Source organism: Spermophilus citellus, assembly GCF_964194105.1.
Source record: "Spermophilus citellus genome assembly, chromosome: 2".
NCBI lineage: Eukaryota > Metazoa > Chordata > Mammalia > Rodentia > Sciuridae > Spermophilus > Spermophilus citellus.
In genome coordinates this window covers 86,673,326-86,698,543 of record NC_138183.1, presented here as the reverse complement: position 1 = coordinate 86,698,543, position 25,218 = coordinate 86,673,326, and the positions used below count along the sequence as shown (strand labels likewise).

The following is a 25,218-nucleotide window of genomic DNA, read 5'->3' as shown; positions in this document are numbered from 1 at the left end:
TTTTGGTTGACCAAAGCAAACAGGCAAATGCTCTGGCACCTAGCCCCACGGCTCCATTTTTACCAATTCTCTTCCGCAGGGCATGGTAGTAACCTCAGTGTGCTGCTCTGCATCGGGCTTTTGCTTTAATGTTAGTGTCACCCTTCTTTCTGCCAATCTTCTCTCCCTGGTGGGACTGCTGCAGAGGGTTCTGTGCCACAGATGCCCCTCCCTGCCCCTCTTTGGTGACATGGCGCTTGTGTCGCCAGCAGGGAGCACTTCACAACCCTCCCCAGCATCTGATCTCTCTCTAAGAGAAGATTCCCTCCAGCGGGGTCACCAGGTCAAAGGGTGGAAATGTGTTTCTGGCTCTTGAAATAGGGTCAAACTGGTTTCCCAAGGCCTCACACCAACTTCTGTGTCTCCAGGAGCCCGGGTGGGTGGCATTCTTTCTTGCGTGTCCCCAAGCCTCAGCTCCACTTGGGATGGCACACCTGCTCCTCTTCTGTTGGGGCTGGGCCAGAAGACATGCTCATGGGACCTGCTTCACTCACTCATCTCCGAAGATGCCTTGGTTGGAGAGGATAGGCTGGGGCAAGGAGGCAGAGGTGGGAGCCATGGTGGGAGGAGAGCCACTGGGTCCAACACAGGGGGTAGCCAAGAATCCTCACTAACCTTCTTCTCTGGGTTGCTCAGGTTGGACTTGACATCCTTGGCTTTCTGAATTGCTTTTAGTACTTCCACAGTGTCCAGCTCCTTCTCTGTGGTTGTCGTGTCATCCAGACAGATCTCAGAAGCCTACTCTCCAAACTGAGTGAGCAACTTGGTCTGGTAGTCAGGGATGATGCTCAGAGGACTTTTCAGCAGGGCCTCATGCTCCAGATATGGGAGGCTGCCTATGCTCCTGACCTCTTCCATCTGCTCAATCCTGTTGTCACTGATGTCCAGGTTGACCAGGGAGTACAGTTTGTGCAGGCCACTCAGACTCTCCAGGAGGTTGCCTGCCAGGTTCAGGGTCTTGATATTCCCCAGCTTGGTGTGAACGCCTTCCAAGGAGGACAGCTTGTTCTAGGACAGGTCAAGGTGCACAAGGTTGTACAGGTGCTACAGGTTGTCCACAACCAGCAATCCATTGTGACTCAGGTCCAAGAACTCTCTTTGGGATCAGTTTCACAGACTCCTGATCTCAGAGATGCTGTTGGGGTTCAGGTCGAGAGTGGTCAACGCCTGCCTTGTGGAGAGACGGTAGTCACAGGGCCTTCAAGTATTGTGCCTTCTGGCTCCCACTCATCAAATTCTGAGGCTTCAGGAACGAGGACTTCCTTCATTGAGGTTGCTGAGAAGCGGACACTCATCGTGGCTAAGGTGGGCTTTGAGGGAACCACTTCTTGGATGTGCTGTGCATCACAGTGACTTATCTCCACTTGGTGAAGAGACTTGAATATGGACAGGTCAAATGGCAGGAGTTGTTCCCAAATGTTGCTGTTCCCAAAAGGTCCTTCTCTGCCAGAAACCTTAAGGTATTTAAGGCGACAGGTGAAGTCCAGAATGTGCCAAGGTCAGTCTTGGCATCTCACTGGCACACGTGGGCTTTCCTTGCTTCAGCTGCTCGGTGACTGCATAGAGCTGCAGGGGCCTGATGGCAAAGACCTCACCAGCCCCAGGAGCCATTGTCTTTTTTCAAACAGATCTTCAGCAGTGCTGCAGTAATTCCATTTATTTCATAGAAGTGAAAATGTAAGAAGTGGGCCAGCACTCTAGGGGCCACGCCAGGGAAGGCAGCCAGCAGTCTGGAGGTACACCTCCAGATCCTTCTCCCTTTTTTCCACCAAGCTTCTGGAATTTTTCCCAATTATCTTTTTGGGAGGAAGTAGATTTTTATCAATCGTTCTCTCTGCAACAAGCTTTTCATGCAGGTCATGGAAGTCACTGTAGTGGTGCTCGCATGTCCACTCATGGTTGACATCAGTGACCTGTATGATATAAACCAATCTCTGCTCTGACCTTTGTTGAGCAGCACAAGTCCCTCTAGGCCTCCTCCACAGCCCTAGCATTAGGTCTGGGAAGCATATGGGACAAGCTTGTGGCTTGTAAGTGTCCACTAGCTCAGAACCCACAATGGCGCACCCCTTTGGCCCCCTCTGCTTCCTGCTCCTGCCCAAAGCTACTGCCACCAGGTTCAGGGCTCCGCCACCACAGCAGCCAATCCGTGCAGACTGGCAGCAGCAGGGGGCGGGGTCAGCATGCCAAGCCCCTGTCCCGCCCCCCCCCCCATTGCGCCATGGGCCATGCCGCCATCTTGGCTCTATGACTTTCTCTTTTAATGTGCTTTTTAATTTTTAAAGAGAACTCCTGCATGTACGTTCATCAGGGATATTGGTCAATAGTTTTATTTCTTTTTCTATTGTTGTGTTTTTATCAGATTTGATGTTGGAATAATACTGGTTTCATAGAATGATTTTGGAAGGATTCTTTTTCTGTTTTGTGAAATAGTTTGAGGAGCACTGTTAGTTCTTCATTAAAAATCTTATAAAATTGAGTAGTGAATCCATCCAGACCTGGGCTCTTCTTTATTGGAAGGAATTTCATTACTGCTTGAATTTTATTACTTGTTTTTGATCTATTTAGTGTTTTATTTTTAAGATTCTCTTGCTTCAATTTTGGAAGGTTGTATGTGTCCAGAAATTTGTCCATTTATTCTAGATTTTCCAAATTATTGTCAAGTAGTTTTTCAAAATATTCTCTAATAATCATTTGAACTTAAAGGGTGTCTGTTGTAATGTCTAATATTTTTAACCTTTAATTCTATTTATTTGGTTCTTTTCTCTCTCTTTTTTTGGTTTATCTAAAAGTTTGGCAATTTCATTATCTTTTTCTTTGACATAACACTCTTTGTTATAAAATTCCCTCTTACTACAGCCTTCACTGTATCTCACAACTTTTGGTATATTTTCATTTGACTTAAAAAAATCTTTTAATTTCCCATCTGTTTTCTTCAATGACTATGTACTCAATAGTGTGTTATTGAATCTCCATGTGTTTATATAATTTCTGTAGTTTCTCTTGTGGTTGATTTCTGGTTTCATTGCATTACAATCAGAGAAAGTAAAGCAATTATTTTATTTAAAAATTTGAAACTAATAAGTGGTTTATTTTGGAAAATGTTCCATTTGCTGATAAAAATAATGAATATTCTATAGCTGTTGAATGGAATATTCTGTAAATGCCTGTTCAGTCTATTTTTTATGTAATTGAACTCTGATTTTTTATTGTTGTTGTTTCTGGGTGATCTATCTATTGGTGAGAGTAGGGTGCCAAATTCACCTACTATTATTGTATTGGTGTTTATAACTTTATATCTAATAGTGTTTCTTTTGTAAAATTGAGTGCTCTGACATTTGGTGTATGTATATTTATGATAATTATATTTTGATGCATTCCCATCTTAAAATATAGAAATATTTCTAGTTTCCTCTAACTGATCTTATTTATCCTAAAGTCTATTTTGATGAATATAAATAGTCTTGCTTACATTTATATTTCCTTTGTTGTAATATATGGTGAGTTTCTTGTATGTAACATATTGTCAGAACTTGCTTTATCATTCAGCCAGTCTATATCTTTTAATCAGAAAATTAAGAATATTTACATTGAGAGTTATTATGAAAAAGTATATCAATATTTCCATTATTTTATTGTTTTTCTTTTGGGTGTTTTGAATATTCTATGTTCATTTCTTACTCTCTTATTCATCTTAAAAGTTTGGTTGTTTTCTGTATTGACAATACTTGATTCAGATTTCTCATTTGCATGTCTACCCTTCAAATGAGTTTAATCTTTCACATGATCTTATGATTGTATTTATAGTATTTTCTATTCTGGGTGTAAGTTCCTCTTAAGCATCAATGGTAAGGATCTAGTGGTCATAAATTCCCCTAGTTTATGCTTATCTTGGAAGGTCTTTAATTTTTGTTAGATTCTGAATGATAACCTTGCTATGTGTAGTAATCATGGTAGTTATTTTTTCTTTAAGATGTGAAATGCATCATTCCATACACTCCTGACCTTCAGAGTTTCTTTTGAGAAGTCTGTTGTCACTCTAATGTAGTTTCTTTTTAAAGTGACTTAGTGCTTCTTTCTTGAATTTTTTAATATTCTTTCTTTGTCCTGTATTGAGCAGTTTACTGTGTTGTGGAAAGGCCCTTTTCTGGTCATGTCATTTGAGTTTCTTTATGCTGCCTGTACCTGGATGTCCATGTCTTTCCCCAGATTTGGGAAAAATCTCTGCTATCATTTAATTGACTAGGTTTTCAATACATTCAGCCTGCAGCTCTTCTCCCTTGGGTTTGCCCATTATGTCTGCATTTGATCTTTTAAGGGTGTCACAGATACTTTACAAGTACTTTTCATGTTTTCTTATTTTTTCATAGCTATCTGGATATATTGTTCCATCATCCTTGTTTCTAAGTTCTGCTATTTTTTTTATTCCACTTTATCTAGTCTGTTGATGGGAATTTCAACAGAGTTTTTTTTAATAATTTTTGTCTTACTGAGATTTTTATTTCAAGATTTATGGCTCTTTTTCATATTATCTTTTTACTAAATTTGTGACTCATATCCTGCATTGACCTCTTTAATTCATTGAACTGTTTATCTGTTCTTTTGGAATTCATTGAGCATTTTAAAAACCATTCTTTTGAATTCTTTATCCAGCATTTCACACACTTCAATATGTTTGGAATCTATTATCATAGAATTAGGAACTTTAAGAAGTGTCATATTGCTTTGTGTTTTTACATTTCCTGTGTTTATATGTTGAGATTTGTGCATATGTTGGGATGGATATCTCTCCCACTTTTATAAGTGAGGGCCTTCTTAGTGGGTGCCCTTTCCTGATGCTGAGCCTTGGGGTGTTTGTTGTGTGGTACTGATTTTTATTCCAATTGAACTTCTCAGTGTAAGCTATCTGTGGCTTCTTTGGCTATGATTATGTGCGTTTTGACACAATGTATACTATATCAGCTTGAGGGACTCACTTTCTCTATAGGTTTTGCAAGAGTGAAATCCCTCTGGTAATTCAGGCAGATGCAGCATAGAGAGCAGAGTATGTGGGGTATGCCCTCCTACATTGAGAGTGGAAATCCCTATGAAGTGGTATGGGTTTCTATGGGAACTGTTGATATTGACTCTGTTACTTGAAAGCAGTAACAGAGCCGGTATGATGCTGGCTGTTCCAATCATAGTGAGGGGCCTGGAACTTTTTCTCTGTTTAAGCACTATTGCAATTCCTAGTATTTCACGTGGAGAGATGGAGACTAGGATTAGAGATTCTTCTCTGCGGCACTTACATGCAGTCTTGTCAGCAATCTAACAGGATGTAGGAGCGACCACAGCTGAGGACCCTCATAGGTGCAATGTTTACAGCAGTTGTGTTATTTTCCTCTGTTATTAGTGTGGGGTGACTATTTATGAGCAGGATGTCAGATGCTCCCAGCTGTGCATACTTGGAGAAAGGTCATTGGCAGGGGCTTTTATTCTCCCTATTGTCTCCCTATTGATATATCCATCAAGGTTTGAGAGCAGGATTAGGTCATGGCTGGAGCTAGGAACAATTCCTATCAGCTGGGCTGGGAGTGTATCTCAGTGGCAGAGCACCCATCGATGTGTACAAAGTCCTGGACTTAATCCTGGAGAGAGAAAAGGGTGAGAGAGGATGAAACAATAGCAGCAACAATAACAGAAAAGGGTGGGTATAGAATAAAATGAAAAGATAAAAAATTAATATTGAAACTTGAGAAAGAAAAAAAGCTAGAGATGAATTTTAAAAAGAAAGGGAAAAGAAAGCAAAAAATTAAAAGAAAGAGAAAAAAAGCCATAAAACTTCCTTCTGTCAGGGTTAGATTCCAGCTTCCTACTACATGGCAGCACACAAGGGGATGAATAATTCTACTTATCAGGGAATAGGTGAAAGAGGGGGAAGTTCCAATGAGGTCCCCTAAAGCAGAATTTGCACACTGGAAAGAAGGAGTGCAGGTTTGTGTCAGAGTTTGTGAGTTTGTGCCAGAGTTGCTTCTTCAGGCTGAAATGTCTCAGAAGGGTGATACCCAATGAGCTAGTGAAATGTAATTGCCACTGGATCCAGGGTCCCAGAGATAGAGGAATTCAGGGACCTCTGATCCACAGACCAGTAAGCTCAGACAATAAGACCCTTCTCAAAATGGCTTATGGTTATAGCTCCATGAGAATATGCTGGGAAATACAAATAATTTCTCTAGAATCAACTCCTTATGCTGTTCCGAGGTCTTTGATCTGTTTAGATGTTATGTCTGGAAGGTACTGAATTCTGCACTAATGGAGCTCACTGGAACTCTCTTTCTTTCATCTGTTCCCTGACAAGGGGAATTACCCATCCCCTTGTGTGCTGCCATACAATCAGTGCTGGAGTGCTCTGTTGCTCCCACTACTCTATTTACCAAAATCTGTGCATTTCTCCAAGTCTCTTTCTCCTGTGGAATCCCAGCACTCCTCTGTTGCCACCCACCTGAAAAGTATCTACACATATATTTTTTGGTTCTGTCTATTGGAGAAACATACAAATAATGGGTGCTTTTAGTTTACCATCTTGAATTCTTATCTTAATTGCCCAATCATTTTAATTTTGACTTTTCAGTATAATACAGTGGACTATTTTATGGATAATTATTGAGCTATATGCAAAAGTTCTATGATGTTATTATTGTTGTTATTATTATTTCTGTTGGCATTGGATTATAGGTTCCTTGGCTGTATTCTTAGAATTGTTATCATGCCTTTGGCTGGGAACACCAACATGCTTAAGCTGTTCCCACATATATTAAGTCCTGTATCTTCATAATATGTTCTTATGATATTCACTTAATTAGAAAATTGATATGGAAATACCCAAAGCTCTGAAGATGTTTATAATAATGGACTCTATAGTGAACGTGAAAGATAAATGAAAATTAAATTAGAAATTTGATACATTTGATGTAAAGTCATAATCTTCAATCTGTCAACAGATATTGGTATGTAGGACAGTTTGCAATGTACCTTATGAGGATTATAAAAGATATGTATGACATGGATATGGTATCAAGAACCTTGTAATTTAGTTTGGAAAATATGATATTTAGTATTATAAAAGATTACATTATTATAAAGCAGAAAATGATAAATGGGAAAGGAGAGACTAACTACTGGAACTGATTCATTAACAACAGATAATAAAAGAGTTGTTTTTTGGTCAAGGAAATGCAAACACGATTTAGAAATAATAATACGGAAGAACTTACAAATTAACCAAAAGACATTTAAATCAACCTAAGATCCACTCACCACAGTCAATTGATTTTAATCAATTTGTTTCATTTTTATGTTAATAGTACATCATAAGCATATACATATATACTCAGATGACTTCTTGCTATATAGATTGTGATTGAGCTCATTTACAATAACATATCTCAGCAGTTGGTTAAAGAACAGACTTTTGACATTGAAGCACTTTATATTGAAAAGTAAATGAGATACCTTTCTCATTGATTTTTATCATTCCTTGTAGATGCACTTGTGGTCTATTTCCCAAAATGTCCTTTCTAGTAAAGCATTAGTGATGAGCATGACATGTAACCTCCTTATTCTTGCATTTATTTGTTAATTTGCTCAATAAATCTTTATTTAGTACCTACTATATTCCAGGAACTGTGCTAGGCATTGGGAATAAAGTTCAGACTAGTATTTTCCCACAAGAACTTATTTTGGTTCTAAACTGAGCCACTGAGACAGGTAGCAAACAAATAACTGTAATTGTGTTAGGTCTATGAAGAGGTGCAGAGTAACTTGCAAGTGTAGTAAAGAGGTACCTTCAGGCTACTCTGGAGTTCAGAGTATTTATAGATGATTCAACCTTTGTAACTTTCTCCTAGCTTCTTACTGCTTTACTAGTTTTAAGAAAAGAGTATTCAAATCATTATTTTAATTTTGACTTTATACTACACTGTACTCTGCCTCCTGAGTCCAGTTAAATCGAGACTGGAAAGATAAAGAGGAGCTTGGTGAGCATTTGTAGGCATGGGGTGAGAAGACAATTCCAAACAGAATGAACCATCATGAAAGGAGATCCAGCGTGGTGCACTGGGTGAACAGAAAGTGACTCCTCAACTTGGTTGAACTTTAAAATCAGAACTACATTTAGTTTATTCATTAAGTGCTCATCACAATTGTGCAATCATTTAGTTTCTTAAAAATAAAGCTTGCAGGTTAAAGAAAGCTGTGCCATTCTTCTATTCACTTTGGAAAGGAGAGTAATAGATATTAAAATTAAATAGATGTCTGTATTTTTCAGATATCACTCTCCGTCCCTGTAAATACTGTGGGGGGCATATCATAGCATATCATCATCAAACCTCTGTGCCCATTAAAAATAGTTTTGCTGTTTTGTTGTATATCAGTCTACATTTTACTGAAAATTGCCCAATTTGGAGGATCAAATAAAGCTGGCCTAAGAATGTGTGCTGAAACCAAACAAATTCAGGCAAAGCTTCTTTATGTCCTTCTGCACATATGTGCAGGATTCAAGAACAGAGTGAGTAAAAATAAGAACACTTTTAAGGACTCTATTCTCCTTCTTCCTCCACCAACCTCCATCCTATTGTAGAAGCACAGAGAGAGGAGAAATTGTGGATTGAGAGTGAGTACCAATATAGCATTTTTAAGTGCTTTTCCCCCTTAAGAATCAGGGGATCTAAGAGCTGAGGAAGAGAGAGTGTATAGGTGTGTAACCTTCCACTTATTCTTTCTCTAAAACCCCTTTGTGGTGTCTCCTCCTCCCAGCTGCCTTCTGATTTCATATTTAATGTATGACAAGGTAGAAAGAAGAGGAAAACTGTCAGTTCAGGATAAAAATAAACTAGTTCATAGCTGCCTACTTTCATTTCTTGGGGAAAATCTAGCATCTGTTATTAGATCAAGGGCCTAAAAGGAAGAAGATATATATCAAAGAGCTGAGGACACTATAAAGGGTGGTATTCATGGGTAAAACAGGGTCGTGTGATTATAAGGCCCATGGATATCAGTAAAAACAGAAACTCATGGTGAATCTTTAATGATTGAAATGTTAAAATTTCTTATATCACCTCACTGGAGCCACAGAACAACCTAGGGTGATTTAATCTTAGTCAACAATAAATTGTATTTATTCAGGCAAACTTCTTAAATTTTAATCTACTATTAATATAATCAAAAAGAATGTAAGGCAGTTTACTCATAATGTTTGGGAAATGCTTGATCTGAATTAACGATACTTCTGGAATTCAGTTAACACTGTCTAATAATATAAACCCTGTACATAATTAAAAATTTTGTAACTACATTAAAAAATAAAATACACAAATAAAATCAATTTAAAGGGAACATTTTATTTTATTCAATATGCCTCAAATAGTTACCATTTTGATACATAATCAATATGAAAAATTATTGAAACTTTCAAATTTTTATATTATCTTCAAAATCTGATTTATATTTTATACTTATAACACATCCCAAAATAAATGCTAAATTTTCATTAAGAATACTTAATCTATATTAGCTCTATAGAGAATTTGTGTTAAAAAATAGATTCATGGGCTGGGGATGTGGCTCAAGCGGTAGCATGCCTGCCTGGCATGCGTGCGGCCCGGGTTCGATCCTCAACACCACATACAAAGATGTTGTGTCCGCTGAAAATTAAGAAATAAATATTTAAAAATTCTCTCTCTCTCTCTCTCAAAAAAAATAGATTCATAAAAAGAAAGTGAAAAGATCAGAAACTAAAGGAAAAGGAAGAATGAATAGGCAGAGCTGAGAATTTGGAAGGCAATGAAACTACTCCATATATAGAAATATATAGTATTGTTAAATTTGCTTAAATTTGGCCTAAATCTGGCTCTGTGATTGGATGATAAAGATTGGTCCAATGTGACATCCATTTATAGTGAAATGCACCTTGGCTTGATGTGTAAATGACTTATAACCTAACTCATGAGTATATGCTAGAACAAAGAAATAGAGTCTCAGACAATCATAGCAGCTAAACCTTCAGTCACCAACTACCAAAACATGACTACATAAGACAGTTGTAAACTGTGGTCAATTACATTGTTTCTGTGTAACCTCCTTTTCTCTGACTTTAAATATAACCTTCACATTTGGTAGAGTGAGGCATTCTGAACCAACTCCTTATGCAGATCGCTGCCTAGTTTGTGAATATTTTACTTGCTTAAATAAACTTTATTCAGTTAATCCATCTCAATCATTTTTTTTCATTAAAATAAGGAATGTGTCCTTATACATTTGTCAAAACCCAGGGAATGCACATAGCCTAGCTGGACCCTATAAAACACTGTGAACTTTGGGTAATAATGAGGAGTCAATGTTAGTTAATTGATTATAACAAAAGTATAATTCTACTGGAGCGGGTGTTGATAGTTGGGGGAGACTGGGCAAATATTGGGGCAGGGAATGAACTCTGTACTTAATTCAACTTTGCTTTGAAACTAAATCTGCTCTAAAAAACTAAATCAATTAAAAAAATATGAATTGTCCAATGAATTTTCTCCTCAAACTTCCATTCTAACTTCTATATAGAAACTTCTTATATGGTTTATGTAATGCAGTTTATGGTTTAAAATTTGTGTAATATCTTATGAATTTTGAAAGATCTTTATTTCCTTTTAGTTTCTTTGATTCCTCAACATCAGAGCCATGTTTCATAGCCTGTGTTCATAAATCGTGCTTAATTTGTATCTAATTGTTTATCAGTCTCCCTACCTAGAATCTGAGCAATTTTAAGGGAGAGATTAAGTCTTCCATGAATTTGTTTGTTAACTAGGTAAAAACAAATTCACAAAAGCAAGTTATTTCAAACATACCTATGTTTTATAATAATAAAACCAAACCTGAGTTTTTAGATTCAAATGAATTAAAATTAAATATAATTAAAATTAAGCTTCTACATCACATTAACCAAAATCAAATGCTTAACAGCCACATATAACTAGTGGCTACCATATTGTACAGCATAATTTGAAATATTATAATAATTGAAAAGCAGTAAAATGTATCCCAATTCCAAAATCTTTTTAAATTTTTTCCTATTCCAACATATTATAAGGCATTCTCCTTTTCTTCTCTCAGTCTATGAGTTTAGAAATTATATGTATAATGAAGATTTCAGATTTTTTTAACCTGTCAATTCATATGAACACTAAATTACTGTCACCTCTCATGCTTCTGAATTTGCATTGACTCATTTCCTGGGACTCCCACCTTCCTGTCAAATTGGGCCATGGTGAAATCAGCAAAGATTCATTAGTATTTGAGATTACACCATCACTTCATGCAGCATTGTAGAACAAATTTGCTTTTGTGATTATAAAGGCATGCACTTTGAAATGAATCATTAAATTATTCCTTAACAAAAAGGCTCTAAGGAACATATGGTATTCACATTCCTGAGTAAAATTCTATGCCTGTAACAAAAAAATGATATTTCTCCCCTATCTGATTTCATCTCTTCTAGGAAACTGGCAGAATAAAAGTAGGAATGGATTTTCCTTAGTAATCCTTAGAGAATTAACATTGGTGATTACAAGTTATACTTGCAGAAGTAGGTAAGAAAATATACATTTAAACAAAGAAATGGCTCTATAAAATAAGTGAATTATTATACATTTGCTTCAGGGAACAACAGACCTCACTACAGAAAAAAAAAATTGGATGCCTGGATCAATAGCACATACATTTTGAAACCAAGTGCTAGGTGATGGTTACTTTCTGCCTCCTCTTCTGTTGCAAATTCTAATGCCATGACATCTCCTATCAGGATTCTGCAGAATTGGGCTGGACAGAACAGTAGATGTCAGGCCATCCAGTTCATTTCAGAAAGCACTGATTAGAAAAGGAAGACATTGATTTGTGTGCAGTACAAAAAGCACATAGTCATAGCTCTTGACTTCAAAGAGCATTGCTGTTCCAAAAGTTGAGTGCCCTAATGAAGATAGGACATTACCAGTGTACTTTTACATTAATATCTTCAAATTCTAGGCTCTAGGGGAAACATGTTTTTTCGCCTTTATTTCTTATAATGAGAAATGGAAACTAAAATGCTACCTGATGTTCTAGCACATTAGCTTCCACTTCTCATGTCCTAAAATTCTGAGCAGAATTGGATTAGAAAAGCCCAGTCAGCATCCTTTATCTCTTGAGTTTAAATTAAAATCTTTTCCAGGGACTCCAAGGGAACTACATTGTCTTGACCCTATCTCTCCAACTACATTTCTTTCTTGCTATCCATCTCTCCAGATACACTATTCTCTTGCTCTTTTCCAAATACATGGAAGGCCTCATGACCTTTGAATGTTCTGTTCTCTCTGCCTGAGATGTTCTTTTCATGTAACTAACTCTTTTTCATCAGTTATTTTTGTTCAGATCTGACATCTCTTCAAGAACAATTTAATCTAACCATCTTGTCTAAACCAGGCTTCTGCATCCCTAGTTTCTCTCTAGCCTCTTTCCTTTATTTTCTTATTAATGTCTATTTGTCTCTTTCTGTATTAATTGATTAATAATTAATTGTTTCTCTTACTGGTGTCTAATATCCACAATAAAAAACCTTTGTCTTATTTAGACTATTGTCCCTGAAAAATTAGTAAACATCTCATATGAGGGGTTTGTCTTAGTCTATTCAGGCTGCTATAACAAAATACCTTAGACTGTATAAATTAGAAACAAAAAGAATGTATTTCTCACAGTTCTGGAGAATGGGAAGTCCAAGGTCAAGACACTAGTAGATACATCAAGTGAGATTCTTTATTTCAGAGATGATGCCTTCTTGATTTATTTTCTCATGGTTGAAGGGACTTGCTCATTCTATGTGCCTCTTTTGTGAGCATGAATCTTTCCTCTACCTTCATGACCTAATCATTTTCCAAGTATCATCTCCACCTTCTAATACCATCATCTTTGGTGATTAGGTTTTAACTTATGAATTGGAGAAGAATACAAGCTTTCATACCATAGATGTGCTCAATAAATATTTGTTGAGTTAATTGATGTTTTCCTTGTCCATAAATTCACTGCATTGGTGTAAGATGATATATTTTATAATAGTTTTTTCACTCATGAGATTTTTACCAAGAATTTACAAGATGGTATTTCTAAAAATTAATGACATTTGTTAAGTGTCACACAATATAAGTATTGTTATTTTTCTTACTACATTTAGCAGGACCGCCAAAGGGCTATTGGACTCTCCTCGTTTCAGAAAAACCTAGCATGTGCTTTACGTACCAAAAAATCAGCTGCTCACTCTCTACTTTTCAGCCAGAAAATGGAGATTTTGGAGAAAGCATGCTGTGAAGGTATCCCACCTCCATAGAAGCCCAGCAATGGCTCCACTGAAGAGAGAATAGGAAATGAGGATGCTTTATCATAGTGACTCATCCTCAAGGATGCTATCCATGGTCTTTTGTGTGTCTGTCTTTTATAAGATGAAAATACTATGAAATTCCCATACTTCTGTTTCAATAACTTCCTGCCTGAAAGATTTCTTTATATTTAGCCACTAGATTTTGTCAGCTTGGGCATTATTCAGCTTCTGAAAGGTATAAGTAAGAAAATTGAAAATGAAGGGCAGCCAGATACTACTTTTTAGATAATGACAGTAATGATGTGGTAAATTGGTATATTCTTCAAGGAAATATGTATGGAGATTCATTTCCAACAAGCCACCTTGTATTAAATGGGTTATACTTAAAATAATCATGCAGCTCAGGTGGATGTGATTATCTGAAAACTAATAGCTATACGAAAACACAAAAATACAATGCCTAAATTCTACCTCTGAATCCCAACAATTTTCACATGATGTACAGGGAAGAAAATAAGGGAGTAAGTTATTAGCTTACAGTGCACATTAATTGCAAAGTCACTAAAACCTTTCCATTCACTTAAACTGATGGTGGTACATAACCACGTGCTAATAAACAGAGGAGAAACAGCTTGCTGTGTACAGTCGCTCCTTAGTAAGGTTAACAAACTACATTAACCATTCACTCATCTGTAACTCGTAATTAATCACTCCTTGAAAATTACATTGTATAATAAATGAGGACAGACATGATTCATTAAAACTTCTAATTAATTCTATTTAATACTATTTCATAGTTCATTGATAAGTGCTGAGAGAAGGATTACACTGTAGGATATTTGATGCATTGCTGCTGAAGAAGTAAATAGGGGGAACATTATCTAAAATGAAACATGAATACTTGCAAATGAAAATGTCAGATGTTTATCACTGTAGCGCCTGCTTCTGTTCTCAAGGGTCTTTCTGCATTACCAGTGGAAAACTCCATTTTCAGGACTGTATCAATTGGTTGTAAAAGCTCTTCTGGGTTCAAACTTGATGCTCAGTATCTGAGCCTGAAAAATAGCTAAGTCTATTTGGTTTTCCTAATAAATGTTGATGACTGTTTTGCTAGCTAATGGCAAGACTATTGTTAAGCAGGTTTGGAGAAAAATCCATTTGTATAGAAAGACAAATACTTAACAGGAATTATGGTTTTGGAGTAATTTAGTTGCATTGTGTGTGTTTATGTGTGCATGTACACAAGTGTGTGTGTGTGTGTGTTAAATTAGACATTAAAATGGTAAGTATATTAGTGTCAAGAAAAGTCCTGTTATTTTTCAGACGTGAAGAATCAAACCATTAAGTGCACAGTTTATAATCTGGACTGAGAAGGCAGTCATAATTTATACTAAGTGAAAAATGTATGATTTAAACTTAATTATGGAAAGTTCATTATCAACTTTTCCTTCTTATTTTGCCAACCACAAAGTATACAAAACATGTTTTAGCAACCACTGGTGGTTCCATAATATAGATGGTGAGAACTTTGAATGGAAGAAGGTAGTCACACACAAAAAAATTTGTATCCTAAATTTATAAAGAATTCTTACAACTTAATAATAAGAAGGCAACCAATCCAATCATATATTTGAAGAGACACTTCAAAAAAGGAAAGGTAGAAATGGCTAGCAAATGCATGAAAAGATGCTCCAGATCATTAATCATTGAGGAAATGATAATTATAAAACAATAACAAATTACCAATCCTTATCTTTTTAATTTGTTAAAGTTAAAAAGACTACCAATGCTAAGTGGTGACAAGGATGTGGCATGCTTATATGTCACTCACAGGAGAGTAAAAGGGTAAACCACCTTGGAAAGTACTTAATAGTGTTTTAAAATGATAAGAATGCATCTGTCATTCATTCCAGCCATTCTATTCCTGCATATTTACAGAAGAGTAATAAAACACTTGTCAGGACAACTAATGACACATCAGCATTCGGATAACCTTATTAACCAGGGCTCAAATCTATAAAGAAGTTAAATGCCCATTAACAATCTAACGGATATACCAAGTATGATAGTTACACTACCTAACCAAAACAAACAGCTCAATGTGGTGGAAAAAGAGCCAGACACAGAAGACTTAAGAGTATATTAAAAAAATAGAAAAAGCAAACTCATGCAAAGTAATGAAGAGCAGACCAAGCATTACCAGGGTGTGAACAAAGGGAAGTGTAGATTACAAAGGAGCCTAGGGTATCTTCTGGAGGCAACAGAAATGCTCTGCATGGTAAATGCTGAAACTCATCAAAGTTTGTACTTTAAGTGGATGCAACTTATTGTCAGCAGTTTAGTCTTTAATAAAGTTTATTTTTGAAAGGAGTTATAAATCTGATTGGTATCTCCCAATCAAAATAATAAAATTCATAGTAAATGATTACTTTGAACTTTGAATTTCAGCTACATAAATAGCAGGTGAGATGGCGAAAGGTCAGGGAGGAAGCAAGTTCTGACGAGCACCAAACTATTTTCTGGTCCTGAACAAATGGACATCTAGTCACCATGTTTCATTCTTCAGGGAAGATGATTCTGAAATTACTTCTCAAAGTTAATTACTTTTGAAATGGCTACAGTAAATTGTGCTCCTAAACATTACCCTCCCCTGGTATTTACAGAGGAACTCAACAATAGAGTCTTACCTTGTAGTTTAGGCTTGTATTGCCTTCTGCCTGATAAAAACAAAACAAAACAAAGACTGCAATTTTCAGACTTTGACATCCCTGTACATGTTTTGATGTGGGAAGAAGAGGGGGTTGGACTAGCTACTGATTTTTAAACTGTTTCTGGAAGCATGAGGATTCTTGGGAATGTGTAAAATCTCACCAAGGACTGTTAGAAGGGATGAGGGGAGGGCATGGAGTGGCCATTCAAGGTACTTACTGGGTCTCCAGTTTTTATTTGAAAGGTAACTATTGCTAGAAAAACATTTCTTTAAATGTCATAATTCAGACTTTGGTATGTGTAAGCTTCTTTCTAACCCAGAATTATACAATTCTGTAAAAGTGGAAGTTCCCACAAACACCAATTCTCATTAGCACCTTTGTCCATATGTTGGTATCATGCTGGAAAATGTACTGTTTAACTAATTTTATTCTTAATAATATCATTAAATTTAATTAACATTTTCCTAGAAGAGAAGCAGATAGTTCTTCAGTAGAACATTTTTAAAGCATGATTTTTGCCATTCTCAAAGTCAAAACTGGTGCTCATGAAAGCCTGGTATAAATGTGTAGCAAATAAGAAAGACAGTAAATCTTATATAATGCTAAATTATTAACTTGACCTATTTTTCCTCTTCTTATAGAACTGACCTTTAGTGGACTGGATTATCCATTCGTTTTCAATTAAGTTTCCATATGGCAAATTGAAGCTGACCCTGCTACAATTAGAAAACTACACGGAATGAAAGAAGTCATAAATATTGTGACAGAGATTGTATTTTTATACATTACATACTTAATTTTTTTCCAATCATAAAAAGGGGCTAAAAAAGAAGAAAAATGTAGTAATTATAATACACTGAATAAAATAGGCAATCAATTAATTACCTAAATAATAATAAACTTTCCTACCATCAGAGGTTCTATTTGTTCCAGTGACTTGGATAATTGATGAAATTTCCCTGTGTAGGCTTCAAAGATACTTTATTTAATGTTAAATATTTTAACAAAATTTGTTATTGAGAGGCAACACTGTAGAAAAAGATATTAGCCTCAAAGGAAGTAAATCTGGCTTTTCAACTGGATTCTACATTTAATAACTTGGGAAACTCATTTAACCTTACTGGACCTCATTTTTCTCATTTTAACATGGGAATGATAATACTTCTATTCCTGGGAAGTGGTCGGGAGAAAAGAACATGAGGTATGTGGTAGCCTTTATAGCTGATGTGTTGATATTAAGTCTCACACATGTGATAAAATAATTCTCACATATGGCTTCTTAGATTTCTAGTCACTTAGAGTGTTTGGAAAGTATGTCATCAAAATCAAGTGTGGATACTGAGGTATTCTTTAAGAATAATGCCTTGAACACACAATAGGAGTATGATGTTATCTATTCAGCCTCAGACTCTTCCCCATTCCTGGACCTCAGCAGGACCAGCCCCAATCTATGCAACTCTCAACACATCATCTCTTCCATTAGTAAAATAGGGAAACGCTTCAAAAGGAAAAAGCCTTCCCCAAAATATCACTTTCTTTTTTTAAAAAAAAATCATTCTTTTTAGTTATGCATGACAGTAGAATGTATTTTGACATATTTATGCAAACATGAAGTATGCCTTATTCTAATTAGGATCCCAGTCTTGTGGAGGTACCTGATGTGGAGATTCACTGTGGTGTATTCATATATGTACATAGGAAACTTGCGTTAGATTCATTCCACTGTCTTTCTTATTTTTATCCCTCCAAAATATCACTTTTAACAGCTAGTCATATAATTCTTTCCCATGGCTTTGTGCAAATGCACTGTATGTTATTACAAACACAAACTCAACAGGCAGTGAGATGCATTGGTTCAGGTGTCCTGAGGTGATAGAGGTCAGCTAAGTAGGCCTTGCTAGTACAAGCCAGTAACCGAAGGACTCCTTGTCTGTAACAAACTCTTGCTTCTCTGTGTGAAATGTATGTATTTACACAGTCATACAAAAGCAAAACAAACAAAACCACAACAGAAGAATTAGGAGACCATGAAATGCATTTTGAGCAGTGGACAGCTTTCTCTAAAAAAATAAAGAAAAATATTTGTCTGAGTATTTTACTGCCTGAATTTTCACAAGCAGAGATTTTCAAATAGCTCAGTTTGAAAGTTTGGGAGGATTCTGAGTCTAACTTTTCTGGGCTTTCAAGCATTTCCTTGAACTCAACAATTGTGATTATTTTTCTTCTTTTCAGAACAACAGAATATAGCTGGACCACTCAATAGTTTATTGCTTCTCAATTCCAAATTCCTGCTTTGTTGCCTGCTTTGTAATAATGGAGATTTACCCTTTAAGCATTTCTCCTCTGCATTGGGCATGATGTCAGTAGACAGCAGTGGAAGGAAGTGAAAGAGAAAGGAACTCTTCCTCTTCTGGGCTTCATTTGTGTTTTTTCTTATTCTTGCTCTAAGAATGGCAACAGCATGTTTGATGAGGACAATCAGTAGTGCTCTTCTCAACTGTGTGCTTAAGGCATGCAGGCCCTAGGTGAGCTGGAAACTCTGGTTTAGTAATCTCCTTACTGAGACCTTCCAAGGTAGACTCTATTCTCCAGACTTTGGGCCACCCAGCCAACAAGTAGGCTCCTTATGCTGCAACATCAGCCATTCCTCAGCCATGCCAGTGTACTACATTTCATGGCTCTCAAGGCACAGATACTGTGTACCCAGGTCTTGTACCATCAGGGGAAAAGAGAGCTCTGACACCCTAATTCCATTTATATACTACCTACCAGTTTTTTTTCACCTGCACCCTGGAGGAGCAATTCTTACTTGAGTCAGCTGGGGCCAAAAACTCTACTTAATTTTTTCATCATCCAGTTCACTGCAACGTAAGTGCTCTCTAATACGATCTGAATCCAAGACTTAGAGAAGCACCCTCACCTTCCAAGTTTGTTCTTCCCTTGGGTAGTCTCTTTCAGCCTAGGATATTATTTAGTTTTTTTTAGACCTTTATAGTTAGTCCCCTGTTATATATGATAATTATTTTTATTAATTAACTAATTTATTTATTTGTTCTAATTTGTTATACATGACAGCAGAATGCGTTTCAATTCATAGTACACACATGGAGCACAATTTTTTATTTCTCTGGTTGAAACACAATGTAGAATCACACCATTTGTGTCTTCATACATGTCCCTAGATAATTCTTTATACTAAACTTTCCCAATTCAAATTGCTGTGTGATTTCTCTTTGGCCACCCTGATTGATATAGAATTGGCATGGAGATGGAAAATATACTAAGGATAAAGACTTGTGAAGATGTGATTCTGGGATTGTTTTGTTTGGTATAAGCACAGAGCTGAGCTCTTTATAATAGAAAATGGGATGCCAGGAGTCCATGGCATGTAGGGACATCTTCATTAATCAAGATTATCACCAGTGGAAGATAGTGATGACATGTGCACTGTAGCAAGTGCCTTGGGAGCCCATGTCAATTAATGACAACTGCAAGAATAGGACACGGGGTGGATATTTTTGAGAGTCCTTGAATATATGCATAAAAGATAAATCTTGGGTCTGTTAACAGTCAGCTCAAATCAGTGTAAGAACCAAACAACTTCCATGCTAGCCCTAAAAATTCTCTAGTTTCTTATTGCTTCAGAGCTAAATCAAACATGAAATTTAGTTATTCACATTGCTGAATTATAACAAAAGTTGATACTTTTTATGTTTCTCATCTAAATATTAGAATATTTATTGGGAAATAATAATATTCTGAATCTTGGAATGTGGATATGTGGTGGGGATCAGGAAAAAAAAACTTGTTAATTTTGGCTACCCAAGTCATTCTGAGCTTCACTTACCAATGAAAATAACCTGCTTTCCAATCTCCTAAGAAACTCACCTTCCTCTGCATGAAAAACTTGTGATAAGGCAGCTGTGGTGGTGCCCACCTATAAAAACAGCTACTTTGGAGGCTGAGGCAGGGGAATGGCAAGTTCCAATCTTGCCTCAGCAACTTTGTGAGGCCCTATCCTCAAAATCAAAAATAAATAAGTAAATAAATAAAGAGTCAAGGATGTAGTACAGTGGTAAAGCACCCCTGGGTACAAGGGTAAATAAAATCTGTGATAACCTCACTGGGAAAAAAATGAGTTTTCTTCCTCAAGACATTCCAGAAGCACCTTTTATTACTAGGATTAAATATCACTGGATTATGGGAGACAAGCATACACCACATTCCAGGAGGAGATATGTATATACTAAAAGATTTGCAAGACTTTTCTAATGGACACCAGCAGCATTAGAAAAGGTGTGGGAACATATTCCAAGGATTTCAGATCAAAGATGATAGATTACAACACTAGATTGGGCTGAATTCATTAATGGGGTGCATTTGCCAGGGACAGTGGGTTTGATGTGTTAGCTTGTGCAGCTGTGGGCTCTATCAACTTCACAGAAACTTGGATTCAGTGGTGATCTATAGTTAACGATAATGAGTTTCCACAGCATTGCTGATATGATGTGAAAAAGAAATTCCAGATTTTGGAGAGAATCCAGTGTCCTGGATTGATCTCATGCAACTTGTACACCTACTGGCTTTAGATTGTTCCATGAGTTTATAAATCATGCCCTTCACCTAAACATTAAAAAAAATATGTTAGTGGGAGAAGACCTATATCCTTTAATTGTTTTTTAATTTTTTAAATTTATTTTTATTTCTTACATACATGACAATAGTGTAATGCTTTTGTGGCTGCTCTTTTATAAGTGAGGCATTACTGTGGATGTGGGCTCCTCAATCTTAGTGATGCTGAGGGGAACCTTCAGGGATAGAGAGCAAGTAGCAGAATGTAACACCACAGACAAGGTAGCATATCTACCCTAGGAATAGCACAAATATACCAGTCATAAGCATTTCCTGGCTTGCAAAGATATTTGGCTATAATTGATAACAGTGTTTCTAGAAACAAAACTATAGGAGCATCTTATTAGAGTATTGCTAGATCCATAAAACAGAAAAACTCTTGCTTTGGTAGGTCAGGGCTACTAGAGTTGCCCAAATGGATAATCAATTTGTACAAAATGGGTACAGATCATGCTCCAAATTTGTGCTCCATAAGAATGTCCACTAATAGCATTGTCTTTATTTCAGAAGAGGCTTTATCAACCAGGGGAATACAATAACTTCCCTGAATAAAGTGGCAATGGTGGTGGGAATGGAAGCATTGTGCATGGATCATAAACATGGATTTACTTCCCCAAGGTTGGCCTACTACAAATTAGGCTAAGTATATGATGTGCCAAAAACAGTGGCCAACATCAATCCATAGAATTGCACCATCCCCTAGAGACACCAGTCAGCCAGCTGTTGGCATGTTGATGATTATAGCAGACCTCTTCCATCATAGAAGAAACAAAGACTGGTCCTCAGTGGAGTGCCTTCTCTTTCTATAATGATGTTGTGCAGACTATTTTCCACTGACTCAAAAAATACTTTCCCTACAGTCATGACATTCTGCATAACATTGCAGCTCATGAAATAATTTGTGTGCAAAGGAAGGGTAAATTCATTTATCACGCACCCCATCACTTGAAAGTGTCTCTCTTAATTAAAAGATGAAATGCTTGTCAAATTATCAAATTTAATGGAGACTCAGTGTGGTGCCCATTGGGAGAAACATCCTGAAAGAATATGAATTACTAAATCCAGTGCATACTTTGTATGAGGTACCATTATATGATACTGTTTTCCCCACAGCCAAAATCAATACATTCAGGAATTAAAGTATGGAAGGAGAGGATCAAATCTCACTATTAATCCAAATAATCTACTAACAGAATCTTTGCTTCTTGTTCTGGCAACTTTGAACTCCGATGGTTCAGAGGTCTTAGTTCCTAAGGGGAAAGGCTTATCTCAAAAAATAAAAAATGATTCCACTAAATAGGTAGAAGGAAGCTGATGTCATCAACCAACAGGTTAAAATATTTTTTAAAAGGATTACACTAGTGGTTGGAAAGATTAGTCTTGATTTGATCATGATTAATAAGGGGAAACTGGTTTGCTACTGGGCTGTGTCAAACCCAGTGAATTCTTTGATATGTATCACTTTTCTATGCTCAATAGTGAATGATAGTGCAAAAAATATAAAAGCCAAAAAAAGATGGCTTGGATATTTTAGGAATGAAATTCTGTATCAATGAGGAACTTTAACCAACTAAGGCTCTGACTCAGGGTGAAAGAATTGGAAGCTAGTTGGTGGAAGGAGGAAGCAATAGATATCAATCATGATTTGTGGCCAATTACAGGAATAAAGACTGTAGTAGCCTTGAGTAGTTTATCTTTGATTTGTTATTGAATGTATTTATTTGAATATGATGAACCATTTTTTCTCTTCTCATTTTGTTTTATATAAAAGCTGCTGGATATAAATTTTGAAACTTCATCTTTAGATAAAGAATATTCAGTGAGACTAAAACTGAAGTTGAATAATAGTGATTACCTGTTATGATCTGATGGATCAAAGAGAATACAATTTTTAATTTTTACTGAGTTGGTAGTAGGTAGAGACACATCTAAAATTTGCTGTGAAAGAACAGGTTCAAATACTAATTTTTAGCAGTATGGTTCTTCATAAGAATGTCATATCAAATTGGCAAACAAAGAACACCTTCCAAACTACATTTCCAAATTTTTATTAATTTATAAAGTTTAATGTTGATGCTCACAATGATCCAGTTACATATTTTGTCAGTTGTCTCTGATTTATATGTGTGAGTTAATTTTAAGTCATATTGGAAGGGAAGGTAGGAGTTGAACTCTGTGCAGGACACTATCCTAGAACTATGTGATTAAGCATGTCAAATATCTCTATAAAAATATACACCAGAAGATGTATGTATCAGTTTATAGGAAATCTCCATAATAGATTTTGTTATACAATTATACAGGAAGCTCATTGTTCCAACCCTCAGTATCCCTCTAGGTTTAGAGCTATATCTGATCATGGATCTACTTGTGGAAATTCTTTCACTCGTCATTACCAACAGAATGTTGATCTGATCCTGAGTTTGTGTTGCCAGGAAACTTTCTTTAAAGAATCTGCAGACTTTCTTGAGCTTACAAACTCAAATTGTATAACCATATTTTTGGCTTTGTAATACATATTAGTATATTTGGTAGAATTTGGAGAGAGACTTCCTGGTAACAAGGTTTGGAAAAAGGTGGATAGTCCCTATTCTCCACCTACCTCAAATGAACAAATATAATCATCTTTTCCATAAGTACTTGAAAATTGTGAATAAGCATATTTGCCAAATTCAGTTCATGTCACATTGAGTCAAGGACACGAATGGAGACCCCTGTTAGCTATATGTTAATCTCAGTTGCTAATTAGAAAATTTTTAAGCTCCTCCAGAGGTGAGAACCAGTATGTTAATGGGCACAAAGATAAGTATATGAGCCTTTTTTCCTCTGAGAAAAATAATTAACAATCTTTAATTGTTGACCTAAGAACAATTGACATAGGGTGATATTCAAGTTAGTAAAATATTTAAATAGATGTGGAATATAATTTACTGCTAAATGATTCTGTATTGTTTGCTGCTTTTCTTAACTTTGGCTTCTGACTCTTAATCAAATTTTATACCTAGAATCTTTTCAGCTTTGGAAAATTTATAAAACCAACTAACAAACCTTAGAACCCCTGCCTGTATCTGCTTCCTGCTAAATAGGTATAGCAGTTTCAAAGTCCATACTGGTATGTATTCTGCTGGTGCTGTGAATTTCTGATTGCTTCCTCAAGACAAAACTTTGTGATTAAGCTGCAGAGTCTGGTTGAATCATAGCTCTGGCTCGCCAAAATAGGTTGATGCCCTAGTTTGTATTCTGTTGGTACAAAGAATACTTGAGACTGGATAATTTATAAAGAAAAGAGGTTTATTTAGATTACAGTTCTGGAGGCTGGGGATTTCAAGATTGAGTGACCACATCTGGCAAAGGCCTCATGCTGCACCATAAGATGGTGGAAAAAGCAGAAAGGCAAGTGGGCATACACAAAAGAGAAGCATATGTGCAATAGAAAGAGAGAGACAGAGACAGAAAGAGAGGGATGGTGCCTGGCTTGCTTTTTAACAACCAACTCTAGCAGTAAAGAATCCACCCCCGGGGGAGTGATAACCCACTCTTATAAGAAAAGCATTAGTTCCTTTTAATAACTTCATCACCTCTTAACGGCCCTAACGCCTCTCACCTCTGCCTCAATGAGGACTTAAGCCTCAACATGTGTTTTGGTGGGGATGAACTACATTCAAGCTATAGCAGCTCATTAGGTGCCTCGTGACCCTAGAGAAAGTTACTTAACCTCTCAACCTTTCGATTTCATCATCAGTAAAATGGGGATAATAACAGAAGTTACTTCATAGAGCTGTTGGGCATAATAAATGAAATACCTTAAGTATAAATTAAAGAGATTAACTGTTCAGCAACATTCTTTATGCTATCTTATTAGTTTCTAGCAGATGTGTTAACACTGGTCACTCGTTATATCCCACCTCCATTATTCCCAGTGCAGTTCTAAACTCTGGAGGTAAACTGAAGAAAAAGGAAAATCTTTGTGAAGTTCCATAAAACTGTGAAAGTAATAGGATGTATTACACGTATTTGCTCCACCCAACTCGTCCCGCCCCTTCCTCATTGCAGAGCACCCGGTGGCACAATTAGGATGGTTCAGACCCAAATATTGCTATTCTTCAGTCAACCTATGCCCAAGCCAACCAGCAACTGGCTCTGGTCAGGTAGGTTGGTCTAGGGATGGTCCAATGAACAGGAAGCTCATTGAGTGTGGGAAGCAATGCTTCCCCTCCCACCTCTAAATTAGAAATAGGAGCAGTGATTCCACTGATGGAGGCCTCCATCTTGCAATTGAGAAGGAAGCCAGCTTTCGCGCTCAGCTGGCAGAAGAAGGAAAAGCAGCAAGAATTACAGAAAAGTGGAGTCACATCCTGATCTTACCTGAAACTCACTCCCTTCGCGTTTTGCATTTTCTAACAGTATGCTGGGATCAAATTCCTCTCTCTAAGGGTCCCAGTGCTACTCCAGCCCCCACTGACACCA

General features: G+C 36.6%; 1 pseudogene across 1 annotated transcript in view; it reads right to left on the bottom strand.

Annotated features, from left to right (window-relative positions):
- Positions 1-529: 529 nt before the first annotated feature.
- LOC308641545 (nischarin-like) overlaps positions 530-25,218 on the bottom strand; it is a 69,214-nt pseudogene continuing 44,525 nt past the window's right edge. The window contains exon 2 of the transcript in view: positions 530-2,195. The product of the transcript in view is annotated as a nischarin-like (transcript). The remainder of the gene's footprint in view (positions 2,196-25,218) is intronic.